Source organism: Ambystoma mexicanum, chromosome 7p, assembly GCF_040938575.1.
Source record: "Ambystoma mexicanum isolate Mex_15411 chromosome 7p, UKY_AmexF1_1, whole genome shotgun sequence".
Classification (NCBI taxonomy): Eukaryota; Metazoa; Chordata; class Amphibia; order Caudata; family Ambystomatidae; genus Ambystoma; species Ambystoma mexicanum.
The window spans coordinates 99,916,172-99,938,738 of record NC_090939.1 but is presented as its reverse complement, the minus strand read 5'-3'; the positions used below and the strand labels follow the sequence as shown (position 1 = coordinate 99,938,738).

Genomic DNA, 22,567 nt, shown 5'->3' with positions numbered 1-22,567 from the left:
GGGGTGTGTACAGTGACCGTTTAGGTGATCTTACATTGTAGTATGAATCATATGCTGGTTGGCATCCAGTTGTTATTTTGGTTATGGCAAATGAGATAGATATCCTTCTATTAGCTGAAGGCTTTTATATCTGAGTCAGTCATTTTATGGTTGATGGCATGTGTACAGCTAGGCAAAGCCTTGTTTTGGAGCTAACCATGTGGGCAGGTGGTGGATAAGACACGGGGTTCCAGATGACATCGAATTTCAAACTATCTGCCTATTACACAGAGCCTTCTGTGATTCTGGCTATCTATTTTTCTGATTCCAAGAGCTATGTTGCTACAAGTTCCTTGAGATTATCCTTTGTAGGCAGTTTGTCGTTGCTCCTTAAGGGGAAAAAAGATTTGTTTGAAAAACTCTGGCATTTGCAAGCCCGCTCACCTGGAGTGATCTTCCCCTAGTTCTCAGACTTGAGTTAAACCACCTTTGCTTTAGGAAAATACTTCAGCCTACCTCTTTAAAAAAACACATCCTGGACTTGTGAGTAGCTGTTCTGCCATTACTCTTGCTTCTTTCTCCCTCATGCATTGTTGATTGCCTATGACCCGTCCTACTTTACTGTTGCTGACATCCTCACCTGCTTGTATTGCATGTATATTCACTAATGGTCTATTTGTCACACTTAACTGATCTGCATTTCCCTCGATTTGTGCTTGATAAATTGTCCCTTGCCCTCCTACTAATTCAGGAGTCTGCAACCTGCGGCTCTCAATTTTTTTTGTACTGCAACTACCATGAGCCCCCACCATTGAAAATGATGGCTAGGGCTAATGGGAGTTGTAGTCCAAAACATCTTGAGGGCTAAAGGTTGCAGACCCCTGTAGCTCATTCCTCACCTACTGTTTGCTCTCATTTCATTTATCTGTAGCACTTCTGTTGCCTTTGTTGCACTTAGCTGATCTAAATCCCCTAGAGCTGTGCATGATCACATCCCTTTTCCCCTCCCTTTTCCCTCTGAGCTCTGGGTGGGTTGCAAAGTGACATTGTTGCGGTTTCCACTTTGAGTCTTCAATAAACAAATATATGAATTGGACCTCCCAAAATATTTATAAAATCATGATTTTCATTTCAAATCATATTTTGTCGTGTTAATTGACCAAAACAAGATTGTTGTCAGGCCCAATACTTTGGGTTTAGTGTCAAACACCTTTCTCGTTCATTAATGAAAGATATATTGGGTAACATGCATTAAATGTTTTGAAAATTAACATGGGGATTAAGGGAGATGATAATTAAAGCAGTAGCTGTATCTATCATATTCAAGATTTTGGAAGTCCTTGCTGTTTCTGTTGTAGTTAACATTGAAGCAGTGGAACACACACTTCGATATCCACACCCAGCCCCGCAAACCCCCACAACCACGCATACACTCCTTGTGCACTCTTGAACAAACAGCATCAGTTCACAACAGGTAAAGCATTACCAACAGCAGTGCATTGTTCAATCCCACATAGAACTGAAATGGTTGTATAGGGCTCAGAAATGAGGATGGGTTCAATGTAATGTAGTCCCAAGGGGAGCAGAGTGTTAGGCTCACCTGGTATCCACAGGGACGCCACCAAGCTGGGTTACTCGCTAGTATGCTTCTCAGCTTTGCCCTGATGTGGTCTGCAGAGAATGTTCTGCCTGAAAATGCACGAGGACTGTGTTCAAGACTGACCGACTGGGGTAAGTATCCTCCCTCCACCCCCGTATGCTTTCAGTCCCTCTGGCGCCCTCTCCTCACCTTGTGGTAGAATTAGGCATGCTCTCCATCCTGCCTTCTTTGCAGGGGCGCGTTGTCTTTCATGGGCGAGTGCGGTCCACTTACTTCACTGACCCCGGCCCGTTTGATATTGTTCAGGTAGATCTTATTGCTGTTCTTTAGTTTTGATGCTATCCTGAATGCCTTTCTTTGTTTAAAATGTCTTTTTTTTCCTTAGGTATGCAGAGCTTCAGTGCGGCGAACTGGCTTGGTTGAGCCCCGCTGCTAAATGATGGCGCAGTAAGTAAGCGCTATGCGCAGCCCTGCACAGTTTTGCCTTTGCTAACCTGCGTTTTCCTTCCTTGTAGGTTGCGGTGTTCTTCAGCATAAGTGGAATGTCCGAAGTGGTGCCAGCCGAGAGGCGACCAGCCAGATATGCCTTTTGAGCAGTTTATTAATTTGTAAATGTCTCTACAGCTTTCTTTAATGTTGCCTCTATCTTCCTCTTTCAGGTCGTTCTGTCCGGGAGGCGTGCAGATTCGAGGAAGCTGTTCTCAGTAGCTGCGAGTGTTCAAAGATGAAGACTGCAGGTAAGATGATGCTGTGCTAATGTTCCTTTTGTCTCCTTGCAGGTTCTGCTTCTCCGAGGTTCGAGGGAATAGCTGGACACAGTGAGCGTCACGTTGCAAGCTGCAAAGTAACACGAAGCATGTTCTGCAGTCAGGGTGGGGTTTATATAGCCCAGGTAAAGTAGTACCAGGGAAAGTAGTTTCAGGCCTGCCACACCCAAAACACTAGACCGCATAGCTTGGTTCTTAAGAACCAAGCTATGTGGATGCCTCCATGTTGGCTGACAATACAATAAAGTAGTTCCCAAGCACATTGTTGTTCATGGTGTATGAGCCTGGCGCCATAGACGCCAGGACTGGCCCCATGAGGGCTTTTGAAGAGGATACCAGTCTCTAGAGGCCAGAGTTCTGCCTCCACCTGGCCAATGGGTTTGCCAAAGGGGGTTTTGGGCGAGGGTCGTGACACAGAGGTAGGAAGAGGAGGGGGAGGACTACAATACTGTTATGGGTAGCTCATTCTGTGAAAGACAAAACGTACCTGTTAAAGCGTCTGGCACCGTTTGAGTCCCACCCGCCCCACTCCTTCACCAGGAGAGTGATAAAGCAGTAACCTGCAACGAAACCAGAAAGGGAGAAGAGACGCAGAGAAGGGAGGATGGAAAGCTGCAGAGCTGGGAGGAGAGAGAATCCTGTTCCAAGGAGGTGTGGCGGAATCGCACACAGAGGCCCACGTAATGCCACCACCACCTCCTACCAGAGCAGGAACCAGGCACTCCAAGGGCACAGAAACGATTCAGAAACTGGGCGGTATAGAGAAGCCTGCAGAATGAGCAAGAGACTTTTTAGCAGAGAAGGAGTGAGCACAAGACAACCCCAAGCTGGGGTGAGACCTAGAGGACCCCAAGCTGGGGTGAGAGTAAACAGAACCAAAGTATGGCAGAGCACATCGAAACCCTCAAGGGGGGTAAGAACAAACCAGCATGAGCGAGAGCACGAAGGCCCCACAACGGGGTGAAAGTAGCGCAACTCCATACTGAGTTGAGGGCACAGACTCCAAGGAGGGGATGAGAGCACCATGACCCCACGGTGGGGAAAGAACAGTCCAACCCCAAGGTGGGGTGAAAACCAAAGATATATCCCGAAGATGAGTGGGGAAATTCAAACCGCCAGACATGGTGGAAGCAACAAGATGTCATGACCACAGGCTAGTTCCTGGGTGTTAGTTCTATAGAAATCCTGTAAGGTTTAACTCTTGATGGAAAAAGGGAGGGGTGACTTAGTGTAGATAGCTAATTCCTGTAATATTCAATGGGAATTTCTCTTTCCTTCGTGGCCGCCTTATTGTGCCACTATTGACTAAGCCTTACCGGTCTAGTCTTTGGCAATGTCATTCTATATAATGACAGCCCACCTGGAGACGCGCGCTTCATGTCGTTTGACTGCTCTGCAGTTGTGACGCCTACCGCGGTTCCTTGGATTCCCCTCACAGCTGTTGTCAGTTAAATTCCAGTCATTCCCTTATACTTGCTTGCAGTTTTGCCCTTCCCTTTCTAGTCTGTAGTCCCTGTCCGTTTTGGCCCATTCCTTGATTTTTCCCTGCAGAACTTATTTTCGTCGGCGACGGCTTCTCCTCAGAACTCCGGAGAGCGTTGTTCCGACTTCACGCAAGTACTGTGTGTGATTGTGGAGTGTGTTATTATCAGTCCGTTGACGTTTCGGGACTGTAGTAATTATCTGTAGTGGCTTTCCATTCCGCTTCATTGAGTACTTGACTTGTGTTAAATAGAAACGTTTTCTCAGCTCGTGCGCAATTATTGTTCGTGCGCTGGGCTTTTCATATGTTCTTCATTTTGTTGTTCTGTCATTGTGAGGACCGCGTTGCGCTAGTGCGCATTCATTTGTTTTGGCGCTGGTGTAAAAGCTCTCTTCTATTTTAGTAAATGCATTCAAACACACAGGCTAACTAACAGTTAGTTATTTGTGTTCTTTATTTGATATAGGGGAGGTTTGTATAGGCTTTCACTGTTACTGCTGGAACTGTATTTCTTTTTTCATTGGAACTAGTGAGGGTCATTAAAGTTGTTTTTTCTTCAGGATTTTGAAACTATTTTCACCCCCTCATGTAGTATTTCCTCAGCAGTCATATGGTTTTTCCCTCATTAACCATTTAGTCATCAGTTAGTTTCCCTTCTTCAGCCATCACTTTATCTTAAGGACTAGCGCCCCTGTGTTATAACAGGATGGAGAGCTCACAAAAATAAAACTTAAGGTGAGCCAAAGGAATTATTAGTTAAGGACCTACTGAATAGTGTATTAGAGTTGAGATTGTTAGAGGGAGGTCATTATTAAGAAAGATTATTGTATTTGTCTCTACAGAAATTCATTGTACACTGCAAGAATATTAAGGATCTCCAGGAGCGTCCCCGCAGGGTCCAGGTAAGCGTTACACAAGACCCCAAGATGGAATAATTACAATTGACCCCAAGGCGGGTTGTGAAGAAAAGACAATTAATGAGACGTATAAAAAGAAAAGCAGCTTTTTCATCTGAAAAGAGTAAGACCACGCAGCGAAATTGTGCAAAGAATATAAATCATGGGTAATTTGAAAGAAGACATCATATGATACAACATGATTCAGAGACTATGTTGAGGGCGCCAAGTAAGGGAGGACCTTCCAACTTCTGGTCATTGATCAAACCGTCTCCTGCTACTATAAACGAGGCCCAACTAAATCATGTGAGCAAATTATCTTGGATTACCCACTTTTCAGAGCTGTACCGAGGTTCGCCCCTTCCAACTGAACCTATTGAGCTATTCCAACAGATGCAGGATTGGCCATTTCAATATGAAGTGGATGAAATCTTGGAGAAAATTACTAAACTTAATCCATCCAGAGCTCCAGGGCCTGTCAGTCGTACTAACTTTATATTGAAAGAAAATCCTGAAAAATGGGCAGCTTTCATGCTCGTGTTATTGAAGAACCTCTCAAACCAATCGAAAATATCGAATTCGTTGAAATTGGCAATAATTGTCCCTAATTTTAAAAGGGGGGCGATAGATGACCCGCAAATATAGGCCCATCACATTGTTAGATGTGGTGGGCAAGATTTCCCGCTCACTATTGCTGGAAAAGTTCATTGAGTGGACCAGGACCTCCAACTCTATTGATCCCTTACAGACGGAATTTGTAAAATCAGTAGGCACGATCCCAGACATCTTCCTTCTCAATATCTTGAAAGATGAGGCACACCATGGTAACGGAAAGATTTTTCTTGCATTTGTAGATCTTGTGCAAGCCTTTGATCGTGGGGGCCGGAACTTGTTATTTATAAAACTAAAGAAAAGGAATTGCCCAGGAGAAATAATGGAGCCTTTGATCGTTCTCCATACAGACACTAACGTGAAGGTCCGTCTAAATCGAGCAGGTCTCCGGTCCACTGTGATTCCTACTGCACAAGGAGTTAAGCAGGGTTGCCCTCTGTCTCTGGTAATATATAACTTTTTCATTTCAGACATTCAAGGGTTTGAACCACAGCTGAGATCATTCCCACCTACTATTGGCGAGGAAAAAGTTCCCAAACTACTGTATGCAGACAACCTCATATTAATTGATCAGACTAAAATTGGGTTACAAAGACCGCTGGATAGTCTGCAGAGATAATGTCGTTTCAGCCAGGATCTCTGAAGAAAGAATTGTTTAGATGGTCAGTGGGCACCACTAAAATTGAAAAGGTCGAGTTATTTAAATATCTGGGAGTGTTGATTAATAACAGCAAAGTGTAGACCCTCTCCAAGACGCACTGATATCCAAAGCAAAATTGTTAGAGATTCAGGCAAAAATGATAGACAAGAGATATGGGAGATTCTCTCTCATGGCAGCCATCCAATTCTACAAAGGCAAGGTTGTACCCTCCCTTATATACGGTATGGAGGCTTTTCCTCAGATCTCAAAGAAGCTATGGCCAAAACTTGAAGGAATAATTTGGAAGAAGATCTTGAATTTACCATCCTCAACTCCAATGCCAATAATTAGAAGATAACTGGGCCTCCTATCGTTGGCTGCAACAGTGGAATGGAAAGGGCTTTCTCTGCCACGTAAAATACTGTTGCCCAACAGTCCGGCTATCTTGAAGATGATAAACCAGGAAATGAAGAAAGCTGCTTCAACTCTATTAACAACTTGGGAAATTTGACTAAAGGAGAAACTAGAAGATTTAGGCTGTAATGAGGAGGTTCTGCAGTCAAACCCCATGCGAGTCAAAAAGAAACTCGTAGAACTAGACTGGATTCACACTGAATAGACCGCGCAGGCATACAAGCTTGTGGTTGATCTACCAGCAGACCATAGGAAAGTAAACCATCCACGGGTGCCTATATACAGAAGATTCCCGACAGACGTTTCAGAGACATCTTTATGCAAACACTGGGATGCTGGAAATGCATCGGAGGGACAGGACCTCCGTATCCTTGTCCTTTACTGCTTTTTATCATGTGTTCTGTCGTGTCTTCCGCGCAGGAGTCCATGTGGGACTCCTGACGGTGCAGCTCTATCTTTTGATTTGGTGTACAGACCTATGGGATACCCTTAATGCACCCATGGGTGGGGGTACAACTGTGTGCAACTAGTGTATGTTTTTGGGAACCTGTGTGTGGCCCACAGAGCAAGTTAAGTCCTGGGAATCCCCGACTCTGTCCCTTCCCCCTGATCGGCTGTTGGGTGGAGGTTCCATATATGGTGTTGTGAAGTCCAGGCCAGCCAGACTGGCTGGAGCCTTCCCAGTGACTGTATCTTGTGGGTACACCCTGTGGGTGGGATCTGGGTGAATGGAGTGTGTGACGAATACACATTCTGTGTTGTGGGTGTCTCAGGAAATCGGGAACTAGGTGCTCTTCCTCTAAGGGTTCCCGTTAGGCTAAACAGGCTTGCTCCAAATCACGGACATCTTTAGCGGTCGCAGGCTCTGTTAAACCCTGTTCGCCTAAGCCAGTATCGAAACGCACAGTTTCCTCACGTTTTCAGTCAGACAGCATTGGGGGCTGTCATGGAAACGTTGGTTGCCAGAGCACCTACGTGCGAAGTTACGGCGTTCACAGCGTCCTGACGAACGATCACGTGGCGTTCTATAAAGCTCCGCCCGTGACAACAGCACGCTGCTTCTGATTTTTCGTTTGGCACTCTTGTTGTATCACGGAATCATTGCCTCTGTTATTGACCCCTATTTTGCTGAATGGATTGTCTTTGCATCACCCTTGGCTTCGTTGAACTGAAATACCCGGAATCCTTGACTACGGAACGCTACGACCACGCTTCTTCTGCTTAACGTCTTGTTGTGTTTGTGAATCGGAACTTTACCGAACAGTGGATTATTCCGCTGATGCTTCAACCACCCACTCTTCCCGTCTCATTGTTATTCACGGAACTTCAAAACCCACATTCCCCAGCTCATTGCTATTCATGGAACATTTTCACTTCACGTCCTGCCTCTTGAACTTCTCTACGCTGGATTGGAACTTAACCTGGGATATTTCATACGTACTGTCTCGTGTGGACTAGAGACTTCCTTACCCACATTAGGCGTCCGCGTGCTGGAGGGGGCAGGTTTAGGTTGGATTGTCTCCAGTTCAGGAATACCACTTCATGGACAACTGGTCTTCTTCAGGCTTCATATCAACACCTGTTTCCTTGAGATAGAGTGTAAGCTCTTGGGCAATACTGTTCCTTAGAAGTACTGTAATCCCAATATTGCATTAACTAAGGTACCTCGCCTGTGGTTATTTTTTGCTGCAGGATCACGCCCCGTCCTCACCTGAAATTCCAGACAGACCTACGACAGGCTGCCAACGGGAGACTGGGACTGCTGCGGAATCTCAAAGAGAAGCGCCCGGACTGTTGTCTGCCTCTGTCGACGACCACCATCGCCGACTGGAGCCGCCATGCTCCCGTTTGCCTAAGAACTTCATTTGATCCACGGACGCTCTCGTCTGCATTGCTGCCCACTTTATCCTGCTGGAGAAGGCTTGACCGTCGACACGCCGAGGAGCCGGTGGGTTTCCCGCCACCTAAAGACCACAGACGCCGACGACTCGACGCACTTGCTGGGACACAGTTCTTCATCATCTCTTTGCGGTCCGGAACTATCGTCACTGAGGTGCCCCGCATGCCTCTTCCTTGCAGGACGCCAACGCTCTGTCGTCGACGAGCATCGCTAGGAATGAAGCTGCCTTTTCACTGCTGTAGTTCATCCTGTTCTCCGTCGGACGTTCGACGACCCGTGACTCCTGCATTAAAGGGAGGGCACTCAAGAAGGGCCGTCGATTTTCCCGCTGATGAACGCTACAATTCTAGGTACATTGGGGCTGTAGAACTATTGTAGAGGGAAATAAGACTCGTAGAACAATATATGGACTGGGCTTGTGATATATCTTTGCTTTATAGGTCGCCCAGGTGGGGGGGATCTCCACACAGAACTGTGCCTAGTTGGTAGGGGCCAGTATTCTGTCAATTGTTCAACCATCTTGCTTTCCTTCCTCTCTCTACTGCTGGTATACTCTTTATTGATCTGTGCGGCATTTTGACAGTATAGTTGATGTACTTTAATGAGATCTGATAATAATTGTGGTACCACTTTAGAACTGTATATATTTACCATTATTGATTTTCTGAGCACAAAGTGAGTTATTGTGATAGTGTACATAACCTTGACTATTAATGATATAAAGACTGTTTTTTTAACTAATACAGTCTGTGGACATTCCTTTGTGGGGGGTTGGGGACTACACTGTACTTAGGAACCAGCCTGCATCACCTCCTGAGAAGCTAGGCCTCGATTGCTCGATCATAGCTACCGAATAGAGAATCTTGGCTGAGGTCCTCTGTGCCTCTCCTCTACCATATAGAGAGCAGGAGTACAGACACCCCCTCCAGTCTTTACAAACCCGCTTTAACCTAATCCTAACGAATGAGATTAGAGAAATTCGAGGTCTCAGTTCCACTAAGATGTGCAGATTTTTTCAGAATTTAGAACAAGAGTGAGTTGAGACAATTAAACACGTAATTATGGACTGTACTGGCTTGATGGCGCAGAGGGACCTTCTGTTGAAACCATTGATGGAAACATTTTCAACGATGACTGTTGAAAACCCCTGGCCTGCTTGATCAATGGAGATCAGAAATCATGGACCATTGCAGTGGTGTCTTTTATACAGAAAGTTTTCCTATTGGAAAGTTAATTGAATGAAGAAGGATTATGTATGTATAGGATAAGAAACTCTGATGCTTTGAGCTTTTCTTACTTTTGTTTTGTAAAAATTGCTGTGCAATTAAATCAAATAAAAAAAAGAATAATAATAAAAATAAATATTCATGAGCATGAGAATCCATGCCAGACCCATGCTGGAGAGCAACAGTTACAGGTAAGTAACTTGTTCCTTTTTCAGTTATAGACACACTTACTTAGACCAACACTGTTATAAGTATCTCTTGAAACATATGTAACGTTCTTCTATCCAGAATGGATACAGTTAAACAACAAAATCACTTTTTAGAACACAGTTCAGAGGCAGTAACTTAACCTGTATACTTTCTAGAGGGGCCATGAGCTACTCGTGGACAAGTAAGAACCTAGTGAAACTATTTTAGAAGTTCCCAATTGCAATTTAGGGAAAGCACTACTGAACAGGTGAGTAATTTACCATGCACTCTTCTAACCGCACACACTGACTTCAGTCAGGTAAGTAAGAGTATTTATTTGAATTAACTTAGAAATCTTACAGTTTAAGAAGAGCAGCAGCTAATCAAGGTCAGTAAGTAACCTATTATATTAAGTTATTATACTATTTCTATTATTGGACTAGATCGTATAACCAAGGATAATTTTCAGAAGTGTAATATACAGTTCTAAGGTAAGTGCTCTAAAAAGCAGTTCTGGGAAAGTATAACCCAATTATACACTTAAAGACACATTTGTATTTCAAGGTAAGGAACCTCATATACTTTTAAGCAGGGCTACAAGCCACTCAAAGATTAACGCCAAGACTGTTTTCGAAAATGCACTAAAGCAGATCAGAGAAAGCAAAACCCAATATTACACTTTAAGAATGACAATCTTTTATTCAAGGTAGGTAAGCTTTTACACTTATTCAGTTAAGCAATGATAAAACAGTACCAACACTTATTACTTTTCGTAAGAGAGAGAACACCATTCAGAGTAAGTAAAATAACTTCTATACTTTTTAAAGGAGCAACCAGCAAATTAAAGATAAGTATTAACTTTTTAGACTCTTTGTAACTTATTCTCTTGTAGAGATACAGTTACACCAATAACTCATTTACAAATAAGTACCTTTACACTTGTTAGAATTTCCAGACAGGAGCCTTATGTTTTATATTGCGCTTGTATAGCGCTTTATGTACCATTGGTATGATCTCAAAGCGTTGTGGGTTGAACGCCCTCGTGGACTGTGGTCCGTATCAGTTGAAAGAGTAGTGTAACATATAGTTCTTGGGTGCACTTGGTATGTGAGCAGCCAGAGTGGTCTTTGCGGGTTTGGCTGCACACTTAATGCTAAGTGTGGTGCGATGAATGTGAGAGATCAGTGTAATGTGCGCAGCAAAGAGGGTGGTCCAAGTCTGCAGTCTCGCTGCCGTGAGGCATGTGTAAGAGATTATGTGCCACTAGTCTGATTCTTTCCGTGGGGTATAGCTGCGTTCTACCAGGTTGTTGAGGTGTTTTATGAGTGATATAGGTATGTGTGCAGCGGTACAACGTCATTTTATCGAAAAAGAAAATCACATTTCTTTTGGGGGGGGTTAAAAAATGATAGATATATGGGATGTGGGTTTTTGGTAATAGATAAAAACTGAATGGGAATTGGCGGTTGGGGGTGGGGGTGGCCCCCCCCTCAAAAAAAGTCATACATTTCGAGTGAGTTATTTTGATAAAAAAAATTTGCAGTAGAAAACCCTGTGAAAAAACATCCTGCGACGAAATAACATGGAACCGTGTGCAGCTAGGCTAAATTGATAGCTGCATTTTATATGTTGTGGGTGTAAAGTGGAGAGTGAGCATATTGGTATGAATGAGTGCCTGTGGTTATTAGTGGGTGGCTCGTGGCAGGTGAGGGTATGACGCTTTACTTTGGATGAGCAGTCCTTTTCGAGATGTTCTGTGGTTGGACTTGGAGGCCATTTTTTTCCCCACTCTTCCATGTATTTTGATGTGTGTTTTACTTTTGTGTTCTTTGGATATGGAGTTTTAAAACAACTCCATGGGAATCACCTTTTACTGTGTGTCACAGAGCACCCGCAGTGCAGTGACACAGGGGTGTTTTTCAGACTCCTCAAGGTTTAAATACCTTCTCTGGGACTGACTACTGTCTCCCAGAGCATGTAAAGTTAAATTGACTTTACTCGTCTCTTTAAATTTATAGACCCAGCACCCCCTATCTTCCTATAGAGTGCTGGAGGGGTTGCCTAGCATCCCCTGGGTCTAAACACTCATTTAACAGTTAAATGTTACCCTTTCCCACTTGAAATGGCTTGTGGCAGTGGTTTTAAACCAACTACCATGATTTTTCCCAACCGCGAACACTGGTAGCTAAAAATCGGGTCAGCCATGTTTTCCAATATGGCGCACAAGACCTATCTGTAAAAACAGACTCCGGTCAACTTTTTTTGCCATTTCTTTTTGGAAAGGTCCTTGTGTTTGTCTCTTAGTTCGTTGGCCTTTGGCGGGCTTCAGTGCTGAAACCCTCCTCTGGCGCCTGAGTGTCTGGGGTGGACAGGATGTGAGGGAGGTGCCCGAAACTCCCTGTGCTTAGGCTCATAGGAGACCTGAATGCACTCTGGTGTGATTGGCCGGCTGGCTGTCCACCAAGGATAGCCACCCTGCTGTGTGAGTGACAGCCAGGCTGGAAGGAATGGGGAAAAACTGTTGAAAACAAGGTCTCTGAGACTTGGAAAGCAGAGTCAACCACTGGAACGAAAGAACCGAAGACAAGCTGAAGGAAGACGACTGCTGCAACTCCTGGTCCACCGGTGAAGCCCTGCTGCAGGTCCGAATTGCCTGAAACTCCATTGACCGAGAAGCCCTTCAAGGTTAAATTCTTCCCTTGAGTTTGGCGGAACAACCAACTTGCAAGCCACCTGGACACTGTCCCCAACCTGGTCAAATTTTCCTCAGAGTGCTGTTGAAAACCAGATAGCCAGGGGTAAAGAAACAAGCTTGTGGACTTTAAGGCACTTGCACCTCAAACCAACGTTTTGCCAAGCTTGTGCCTCATCCCTGGGCAGTGCAGGAACCTCCCGACGTCCTCCTTCTTGTCCCCACGACTGAAGCTCAGGAACAGCGAGATCTGCAGTAACTGCCAGGAACAACTCTCAGCTACAGCTTTTCTTCACTTACAAGGTACTGTGCAAGTGTGGTGTAGAACTCTGTTCAGCCGCGGTGAAAGTTTGTGAAACTTTTTCGACTAAGAAGGCTTGTCCTTCCCTAAACTAACATCTAACTTTTCGTCTGACCAAATTCTTCTAAGATCCGTGGCAAATACTTAACTGTTTACTACCAGAACTATGCTATCCTATACAAGACTCTGAACCATTGATTTTGACCCAGGCCTATTGAATTGAATTGCTGGTTGTAGTGAACTGAAACCCTTTGCCCTGCCTATGAAAGTATTTGTGCTGTTTATTCTTATAACCTTGTCTTTTTGCCCCTTTTTAAAGCAACTGAAGTGCCATTTTGCTCCCACTTCAGGGGAGCTGCACTTGTTCAGAAACTGATTGTTTGTGTATTGTAGTTTGTTTGTTTGTTTTTATTACTTATATTGCGCACCAGACCCAAGGGTGACCGGGCGCATTTTATAAGACAGCTCAAAACTTTGTTACAAGATCACAAGGCAAAAATAGCGCCACAAGAATAATATACAACTAAATATACAGGAATATACACAAAATATACAGGAATATACAGCATGTAAAGTGTAAAAGCATGTATTTATGGTCCTATGCAGAAATTCCTAGGCTTGAATAAGTCCAGGCAGTAGATGATCTAAAGTGTCTGCATTTTTGATCCACGTTATAAGGTTGTGTCGGAATGTGGCATAGGGTTGGTCAGTCTTCAAGGTGGATGGTAGGGCGTTCCAGAGTTGAGCTGCTTTCACCTGAAAGCTGCAGCCACCGACTTTAGTCAGTTTGACTCTAGGTATGGATAGGATATTGGAGTTAGCAGATCTAGTAAGTCTTGTTGGTTTTAGTTTGGTGAATCTGGCAGAGAGGTACTGTGGTGCAGCGTTGTTAAGGCATTTGTGGACCAAAGAGGCAACTTTTAGTTGGATTTTCTCCTGAGTAGAGAGCCAGTTGTTAGCTCGTCTGAGTGCGGTGATGTGGGCTCTCCTGGGAATGCAAAGTGCTGCTCTAAACGCGTTGTTCTGCAGAGTTTGAATTCTTTTGATAATTTCCTTGTTAGCCCCGATATAGAGCGAATTGCAGTAGTCCAGTTTTGATAACACGATCGCTCTCGCGAGTGTGATGCAGCTATCGTTTGATAGGAAGGGTTTGCCTGCTCTTATCAATTTGCAGGTGTAGGCGGTTGCTGAAGCCATCGAATTGACCTGTTTGTTGAAAGAAAGGGTGGAGTCCAGGTAGAAACCCAGAGTTTTGACCGCGTGGGCGGTTGTGATTTGGTTGTTGTCGATATTGAAGGGGGAGTTGTTGGGGACCAGTTTTTTGAGGGTGGGGGGTGTGCCCAGGATGATGATTTCAGTTTTGTCATCATTCAGGCATAGACCGTGTGGGGCCATCCATGCCTGGATGATGAGATACACTCTGTTCACCAAGGCCAAATCCTTGTCGTAATCACCGGTAAGTGGTAGGAGAATCTGGGTATCATCTGCATAATTAGTGTAGGTGATACCAAGAAGGTCCAGATTATCGAAAAGGGCCTTAGTAAAGATGTTGTAGAGTGTAGGCGAAACACAGGATCCTTGGGGAACATCACATGTAATGGGGATGGAGTCTGCTGCCGCTGTCTTGGAGAAGACTCTCATTGTCATGTTATTGAGGAAGGATTGGATCCATTTTGTGGTTTCTTCTGAGAAGTGGCGGCTATATCCAGGTGCCTGCAAAGGACCTTGTGGTCAACAAGGTCAAATGCGGCTGATAAGTCCAGGAGGGGGAGTAAGGCTGGTTTGTGATCCCTTAGCTCATCAATTTGCGCCTTTAGGTCTAAGAGGGCAGTTTCGGTTCCATGCTGGGGACGGAAGCCAGACTGCCGTACTCCTAGTAGATTGTTGTTTTCAAGGTGTTTCTGTATTTGTGAGTATGCCACTTTATCTATGATTTTTAAAAGGAATGGCACAGTGGTGATTGGGCGGTAGTTCGTGGGTATGGCAGGATCTAGTGTCTGTTTTTTAAGCAAAGGGAGTACCCAAGATTCTTTTAGGTTGCTTGGTATGGACCCTGTAGCGAACGAGGCGTTAATGAGTTTTGAGATAAAGGGAGCCAGGTCTCTAGCTGCGTCCTTTATCAGTTGAGGTGGACATTGATCCCCCTGGCAATTAGATGGTTTGAGTGACAGTATGATTTTTTCTGTCTCAATAGTAGATACTTTTGAGAATTTGAAGCAAGGGTAGTTGGTGCTATTTTTAGGAGGGGGGATGTCTGTTTTGGGCTTAGTGTCGAGTCTGAGTGTATTCTATTGTGATATTGAGCTGCTCTTACTAGTGGAATGTTTTCCAACTGACTGTAAATAAATGTATATTCTTTTACCAAAAAACCTTGAGTGTTTGTTTGAATCACTGTAACCTGTTGTATTGCTCACTTGACTCTTGAGATAAGTCTGGCTGCTCAGCCACTGCTACCACATTACTGTGTTAGTACAGGCGTGTACCAAAGGTGAAATTGTACTTGTACTTGCACTTGTAGTCTTGATTGTGTGTAGTGTTCCCAAAGGGTACTGCATATGATTCTGCCTAACAAGGGTGCAGAGAGCAGGCAAGATGTGGTCCCTTCTTCCCAGTGCAAGGTGTTTAGATGCTGCATTTTGGATTCCTTGGAGTTCGTTAATTTGGTATGCCAGAGCTCCCAGTTACGTTGAGTTTGCATAGTCCATCTGGACATGACGATTGACATAATAGATGTCAAACTGTTGGGGAAGGAGAGATAAGGGAAGATGCATCTGAGAAGCCTGAGGTGGTAGTGACATGATTTGGATACATTGTTGATCTGGTGGGACAGGGTTAGGTCTGAGTCCAATATGCAGCCAAGGTTTTTGACTGTGTTGAAGGTGGTGGGGGCTAGGGAGGGGGAGGGTCATGGGAGTGGTTGCGAGAGCATCACCAAAGTCCTTCCCGAGTCTATAGCATGAGTTTTATCAGAGGCAGAAGAGGGTCCCTAGTGGCCTAGGAACCAACTGTGGACAGGTCATGATGGGTTTCAGTGGCAGGAAAAGTAAGTATTAGCTTTAAAGTTGGTCTAAAGTGCTCAGGGACTTCAGAGAAGGCTCCCTATATGCGTTCCAGCATTAAACCTGTGCGAATGCTATGGGCAAACTCCCAACCACACAAATCATCCACCTAGTCTCACAGGATTCACACAAGACTTAAAGTAAGCATTACCCAAGCCAACACAGTACCTCATCAGAAAAGAAGTGCTTCTGGGTGGATGCATCAGGATGCAGCAGCACAGGATCCGGTTCTTGGGTTCTTGGTCTGGAGACTGAAGGAAAACTGGCGGCAGTCATCGACCGGAAAGGCTTCCAACAAAGGATTCTTTGTATCTTCTCATGGCTCTGTGGATTTGGCACCTTTTTACAGGTACCGTTATGTTAAAGGGTCTTATACTGCGCACTATTGACACCTGCATGGTTTCATGAACGAATAGCGCTGGTCGGATTCTTTTCACTCTCTTGGTCATGCACGCTGATGAGTTCTTCAGGGATTTGAATCGTGTCTCTGGAGATCCATCAGGAGTCTAGCAAAGTTTTGGATTAAATCCGACTTTGGAAGACCATGCACCGAACACTGGCTCGAGGTCCCTGGGTATTGGAGGTTTGGAGCAGAGCAAGGTTGCAGCATGTCGGGGGATGGCTGAATATGCAGGTCTTCTTGAGACTATTGGGTCTCAGCAGCCTCCAGTTACACAGCAGGCTCTCCGGTCAGTCGTTGGAAATAGTTACAGCCGTCATTGCTTCATCTGCCTCTTTGGATTTGGTTCCAGTGGTCAACTTGTCAGCAGCTTTCAGGATCAGAGTATTTATCAGGAACTAAAGCGCATAGTCTGCAAACACTCCCTGCAGTTTAGAGAAAGGGGGCGATCTGGCTGTCGAATCAGGACAGCCAGCCCCCCAGTAGGAACTGGTTCCTTTCAGGCAAGGTGAAAGACAAAAAGCTGAAAATGTTGATCTCCTCCCTCGCTTCCTGTCTTCTCAGACACTCTGGAACCTCAGCGGGAATACAAAGGATTCCCACCAAAGATAAAACGTCAACCAAGATCTCCCCCCCCCCCCCCCAGGACGGCAGAAGAAGACCTCTGAAACAACAAGCAAATGAGAAATGGCGACAAAAGGAGCCCACTATTCTAGCTGAATGGTGACCCTCCTTTGAATTACCTCTGCTGATTTGAGAGCAAGCGAGTGATGACTAAAAGTCATTAAGGTTATTTCACTGCCACCAGCTGTTCAAGTTAACTTGTAATTGTAACACAAATGTTGCCAGGTAAGTGAGCAAGGGGATGCATTGTATCTCCTCAGCGCTCCACTTAAGGTGGAGTGTGCTGACTCACTAAAATAAATGTAAAGGGGATGGGAATCCCACTTTACTTCTTCGGAACAGTAGTTCACCCAAGAGGTAATAAGAGAAATTAACAACGGAAGCACGACCCAGCCTAAGCCCAAACATTATAGGAAACTATAACTCGAACCACACACTATGGAGAGACCTAAAAAGGTCACCCATAAAAAGAGTAAAAGACTAGGTGAGAGGGGGAAAAAGATTCCCCCTCACCTAGGGACAAGATAAAATAATTACCAAGTCCATTCAAAAAGTTCTGAGGTTGACGCAGGTCAGGAAGATTTATCATAAATATGTAAATCTTCCCTTACAAGCAGTTGTGCAAGAGTCTATTATTTGCGCCAGGACTGTCCAGCAAATAGAGCTGGCATGCTGTAACTCCGGCTTCTTCACCTTAACCTCAAGTGTATTGTGATTGCTTGTAGTGGCTTGGAGGACCGCCACCCCTTTGAAAATGCATATACCTCTAAAGAATACTTTGAAAGACTTCCCAGCATTTCCTGCGAGTCCACAGACTGAACGGTGTGGTTGAAAAAAAATCCCCAATTGCCTCTTAGAGCTGCCTTAAGCACTATGTCAGAGAGCCATGCCCCTTTTAAACTGCCAGCAGTTCTGTATGTGTGCTGCCCCGCGAACCCATCCATTATGGAATCCCCACGTGTTGAATAAGAAGAGAAGAATCCTCGACACCCCCACCTGCTGGCGAAAGAGCCATGATGGTGTCTCCTGAAGCATCCCGATCTTCTCTATGGAGGTAGAGGATCACTTTCCATTCCTTTAAGCTGTGATTTCAAACTGTTGCCACGATTTTACCTATTTTACCTATTGTTGTCTGTGCTGATGATAGAAATAAGAACCAGCTATAGAGCAGGCCCCATGGCAAAATATGAATGCTTACATTCTGCATTGTAATACATGTTGCAGCCTATCGGGGAATTTCCCGCAAAGCTAACCCCCCACTGACCAACCTTTACCGCCAGTGAAACCCACTCTCCCTCCACACCAGTGCACCAACATAACCTAGAACTACACAGTGGATAACACTTGGAGGTCGCTATTGTGCAACTGTTTTTGATCCAACTGAATAATAAACCAAAGCTGTATATTTCTTCTACCCTGAAGACTATCAAAGAGGAAACGCACAGTAACTATGATTTTGGGAGACCAACCTATTATGGTGAACAGGGAGGCAGTGAAGACTAGCCAAACCCAATCAATCTAGATAAGTTAGAAAAGCAGTAAGACTGTTATTTGCGCTGGTAATGGAACTCTTGGCGGCGCGTGTAAGAGCCAATGAGCGCATTGTGGGAATAAACTTTGGGGGCTCCAAAAACAAAATCAACGTTTTCGATGACCATGTGATTCTGACAATGTCAGACCCCCTAGAGTCACTACGAAGCGTAGAAGATGAGATTGAGCGCTATGGCTGGGTCTCTGGGTTTAAAATGAATAACGCCAACTCTGAAATCCTGGGTATAAATATACCCCACCCCTACCCCCCGCTTGAGAGAGGCTCCCTGTCACATGGGCCGCCAAAACTATTAAATACACTGGTAGCATAACCAGTCAAATCGAGGACCTTTTTGGAGTTAACTATCCAGCATTAGTGTGGAATACCAGGAATGACTTGGACAGATGGAAAAGTAGTAAGCTGTAGTGCCAGGAGGGCTGTGAGAGTGGTCTAGAGCTACAATGAGTCCACACAGAACACCACCAATAATTCTGGTTAGACAGGTAAGTACAAAAATGTACAATGATGTATTGGGCCTTTAAAATACACGCTACAGAAAGTAAAACTTCTACTCAAATATTATCACACACCTACTATAAAACAGATATATAAATTCACCCTTAAGAGAAGAAAGAAAGCATTTGATTCAATAACCATTGAAACAATGGTAAGTATTCAGATGCATGAAATTCAGTAAAGACACTTTGGAATAACCACAGGACAGTTCCCCTAGCACTTCATGAGAACAACCGTAAGATGGTTTTGGGCCTTGTGCCCTAAATTATGAGTTCCAAAGTTATACTTTTTGGGTAGGTTTACTAAGACGTTTGCATGATGCCAGTGATTGAGTCAAAAAGATAAGTAAACAAACTCAGTTGGGGTGCTTGACGAGGCCTCCACCAACTAAAGTCAGGAACGAGTAGTTTAGGGACCAGACTTTACACCCATGGAACCCTATGAAGAACAGAGGGGGACAGAAACAGGTATGTTAACTTAAACCCCTTGACTTCAATTTCTCCAGAGACCACTGCTGAAGTTACGAAATCTGTTTGAGGACGCAGCCTTCTGTGCTTAGTTCGGTCTAGGAAGGTCCAGGGGTCGCAGGTGCAGCAGCCAGTTTCTAGTGCAGGATTTAGTTTTTGTGGGTCGCAGCACTTCGCAACTGGTTCCAGGCACCTTCCTGCTGAACACCCAAACAAAGAAAAGAGGTAGACTTATGCAGTGCTGGCAACCACAGGTCACCTCTAGATTGCAAAGAAGACAGATTGCAACAAGAGTCACTACGGTCAGGCAGTGACAGGTGCTCTTTCTCAGGGCGAACAAAGGAGCCGATCCTGCATAGCTTCCGTTGAAGCAAGGAGGCTGAAAATGCAAGAGCAGGCATCCTGTTGTAAAAGTTGAAGATCCTCAAAATTCCATGGATGCACTTGGAGCGGCGACTGTTGCAGCGAGGTAGCCCAGGATAGAGAGCTGGTCAGCCCACTAGTTGGTCCAAGGTCCCTTCAGAAGTCTCTGAATGCACAGATCCTCGTAAAGGAGTTGATACTGGTTGTTCACACTGGTCCAGGGGGGGGGGGGAGAATGGACTGATGAGTCTTCTTGAGATGAGGCAGAGGAGCAGGGCTTCACTGCAACTTCACTAGAGTTAGTGCTGGTCAGCTGCGGGGGTCGTCCTCAGGCAGCTTTTCTTTGTAGAGGACTTTGCTTCAGCAATCTCCAGAATGGCTCCAGGATTTCTCCTTTTATCCAAAATATGGACTGTAAGCTCGCCCAGGTCTAACAATGGTAACGATCTGCACTATTCAATCCTGGATACCCACAGGCCAGAATATATGCCCAGCAACAGACTTTCAGGCACCTGGATGTGTACTGGGACCAGACAGTCCCAGCCCAAGCCAGCCCCCACATCCGGCTCAAACACAAACCACCTCTTTGCTCAGCAAAGAAGCAGCTTTACCCAGGAAAGGGATTCCCATATATGGCAATTGTGGATCCAAGAGGGCAGGAAAAAGGGCAAAGAACCAATCTAGCCAAAGGACGATAAAAAAGCGTGTAGCACAGCCATCTTGGTATGTTAACCACCTTTTTAATAGCCATTTGCAGCAAATGCAAAATTGCACAAGTAAAAAGTATAAAAACAGTAGTAAAATATCTGCTAAAACCAGCTCATCCTGGGCACATTTTAAATGTAACCAAAAAGCCACAGAGAAAGTTATAAAGATACAAAGTATTCTTCCCCATCAAATGACCAAAAAGACAAGGGTAGTAAAGCACAAGTCTTTACCTACCTCCAAAAAGTCAGGTCAGGAGTGCAATCAAAGCAAAAAGAAAGGGTGTCCCATAAGTCTATGGGAGGAACTTGGCAAAAAGAAAATCTTTCCCGACAACCAGTGCTCTTGATAAGATTCTGAAATATAAGTATTTTACTCCATATTTTTGAAGCTCGGAGTAAAATGATTTTTAGTGAGTAAAAAAGTTCTATTGCCAATGGGAGTATTTAATGAGCGAGTAAATATATATTTTTCCAACTGGCAAACAGAAATGTTTTGTAATAAATGTCTTTGCACCTATTTATTCATGCATATTAAAAGATATGTTTACCACTTCAGATCAGCAATAATGATGATAGTTTCTTCTTGTGGCACAATGTGTACTACTTTTCCAATAATTTCCATGGAGCCGTGTGAAGGAATACAGGGCGACAGGCTCCTATATGACGGTTTGCCATTTTTTGTTGGGAGTAGATTTACTCCCTTTCATTTTTAGGAGCATTTGCCTATTTCTGAATTCGAGCACACACTATTTTATAGCTTTGCTAGAGATACCATGAATTTTCTAATTTGCTGTTGTCTCAATGAAAGATTTCCATGCTACTTAGAGGTGTGAAGTTCAAGACAAAACTGGAATTCTGAAATTGAAGCATCCCTCCCTCTTGCCACACACGGGATTGATTGCACTTGTTCCTCTACAGGTTGAGGTTTTGTAAGGTGCAAACTTGCAGGAGATCCGCTTCAAAGTGTGTAAGTTGCAGAACGTATATGCAGGACAAAGCATGGGATAGGTAATATGCCCATGATGTCACTGATTCCCATTAGGTGCAGTTATACAGAGAGGAAACTGGGATTTTTGCCAATTCTTTGCAGCACCAGTAAAAAGGTTTTAGATGTGCTAACAATACAATCATTATTAAACATGTTGAGTCAGAATGGGTACAGGGAAGAACTTTTTGCAGGCCCACATGGTTCAAGGTTAACAGAAAGGGCTAGAACCACCTTTAGGCTGTGAACCTGCTTTTTGTTGCAGAGGTATGCAGAGGATCCTGTGGGTCATGGCGATCAGGGTGGAACTGCATGCACTGTTGCAGAGAAGGACTTTCTGTTTACAGTTTGAGGTTGGCTAGTCAGTGTTTCAGATTTCTTTTCACTTCCTTGGTATTGCTTTCCATTTCTTTGGTCTTGGGGAAAGCTGTTCCTGTGTTTAGGGTCTAATGCTGCATAACCCATTCCCTTGAACCTAGGTAGCACTGGATCATTGTTCTCTGTGGATCTCAACACTCTCCTCGGAGTGTTTAAGTATGAGTTTAGATATGTTGGTCTGTAATTTCCCAACAAGAAAGAAATGAGGCAGTGGACTTTGTGTAGAATTCAGTTTTCCACAAGGAGCAAATTTGGGGCTTTCAAGCCTGGTGAAATACAATCCTAAGGCTTTAGACCAGGGTGCACAATTTGCTCTAGCCATTGGCTAGTGATATTGGACTCTTGGCAAATGAAATGGTGTGTTTTATGTATGTTTGGAATTAAAGTGGCAAGTGACTTTTTGATGCCTGGCTATAGTAGCTTGCAACTTCAATTTATGATCCCTGCATTATACATAGCACAAGTCTTGCTGCTCTGTTTAGTATTAGTTGCAAGTGTTTTAGCTGATTTTGTTTAACCCCTGATAGAGGCTATTACAGTAGTTGGACGAGTGCCAAACATGCCTTTGATAATTATTTCTACATACTCCTCCATTTTGATCACATTTTTAGACTTAAAGGGCTCAAGCGTCACACTTTTTTTGATACATTTACATCACAGCATGTAAAGATTTCAAAGAAAACTTGAAACCCTATGGGGGTGGCAGGGCGTGGATAGCTGTTAAGAATGAAGATCTGGAAACAAGCCGCAGACCGGCTATTAAGTAGGTTTGGCATTCACTGCTTTGTTCAGTAGTCTGACAGGCCTGGTCCTTTAATGGTTTGGTGCTGCCTCCCTG

At 44.4% G+C, this 22,567-nt stretch overlaps 1 protein-coding gene across 2 annotated transcripts in view; it reads left to right on the top strand.

Moving 5' to 3' along the window:
* Window positions 1-22,567, top strand: part of USF3 (upstream transcription factor family member 3) — a 412,604-nt gene that overhangs the window by 258,382 nt on the left and 131,655 nt on the right. The window lies entirely within an intron of this gene.